Below are 1,542 nucleotides of genomic sequence, written 5' to 3' on the forward strand. Positions count from 1 at the left end.
CAGTTAATCTAAGATTTGTTGATTAATTTTAAATTTACTTTAAAATTTATAATAGATATTTAATCCCTTCATAATCTGATGACTCTTTACTCAATATTTTGGTAATATCTCTAGTCTGCTAAGGCATTAGGTGCTCATGCTAGTATTTTACCAGCTCCCTCCTCGCCAGACCATGTGAGATTGGGATCACTTTTCTTTTATGGGTATGCTGGTGTGAGAGATTATTAATAAAAGAAATCTTCTTTTTAAACAAAGGAACACTGTATCTCTCAGTACAGATGGCTCCCAGATTGTCACAGCATCAGAGTGCTACTGAAAGCGCATCTTTTCATGCCATTTGCTATTTGTTCACTTCTAGGTTCCATATATAACCTGCAGAATGCACCCAAAAAGTGAGTTCAAGGGCCAGTCTTTGATGGGCAATTACGTATAGATTTCTAATTGCTGATCCTAATGATCAGTGGTTTCTCCTTTGAGTCAGATGTATTATTGCTGTACAACTGGAATGCTGTCACTCAAAGTGATCCCTAGTCATTAACTCATTGGTCAGGCCAAGCATATAATGACACCGCATTTTCAGAAGATAGAAATTAAGTGTGGACAAGCAAGGATGGTCAACTCACCTAAAACTGCCTGGCAGCAGCAGCAGCACATGAAAGATAAAGTGTTCGGATCTCCACAGACTAGAGAGTATTTAGGGAAACAAAACACCTTTGATTTTTATATTTTGGCTGAGACATTTTCACAGTACTTTTTTGGGCTGAGAACAAATGATATTTCCACAATGACAAAGGCATTGGAAACATCTAGAATAGAACATGCCAACCTCTTCTGTGTGAAAGCATGTGCACTTAAAACAAATGGTCTCTTACCAGTAACTGGCACATAGCAGTTGTTCAGAAACTTTTTGTGCATCAGATTAAATGAGAGAACTGGAGGCACAACAGGTTCAAGCATTTTCCGAAATATTTGAACATTGGAAGGGTAGAATTCATGAAAACAAAACCATTTTATAGTTTTGTTGAAAAGTTTCATTATATTTAGAAAGTAAATAAATATGTAAAGAAATCAAGTCTCCTTAAAATAAGAAAGAAATCGTCAAATGGGTTATATATGGTTCTATGTATATAAACAAACACACAGTGGAATGTGAACTAGAAGAAGTGATGTTGGCAGCGCACCAACAGTAGACATTCTTCTTCTTGCAAGGACAAGAAAAATAATTTGATATGATATCAGAAATGAAGCATTTTTATAGTCAACTATCGGCAAAGAGATAAAGACATTTTAAAGTCAGAAATAGCAAAGTTCACAATGAGCCAATGAAAATGGGATTTTTATATTAAGTTTTCCTAAAGAACTGAAGTTCTAGAGTTCAAGACTTGTCTCTAGGAAGAGAGATTTGAGACTACAAACCAATTGATTAAAGTCATTCTGAAGCCAGAGATATGTTAAAATTTAGGAATGAAATTTGGATTAAATTACACTGTGATTTTGAAGATATATAAGTGATGTATTTTCTGTTAAAATATCTATCTTTAT

This window comes from Gorilla gorilla, chromosome 16 (assembly GCF_029281585.2).
Source record: "Gorilla gorilla gorilla isolate KB3781 chromosome 16, NHGRI_mGorGor1-v2.1_pri, whole genome shotgun sequence".
NCBI lineage: Eukaryota > Metazoa > Chordata > Mammalia > Primates > Hominidae > Gorilla > Gorilla gorilla.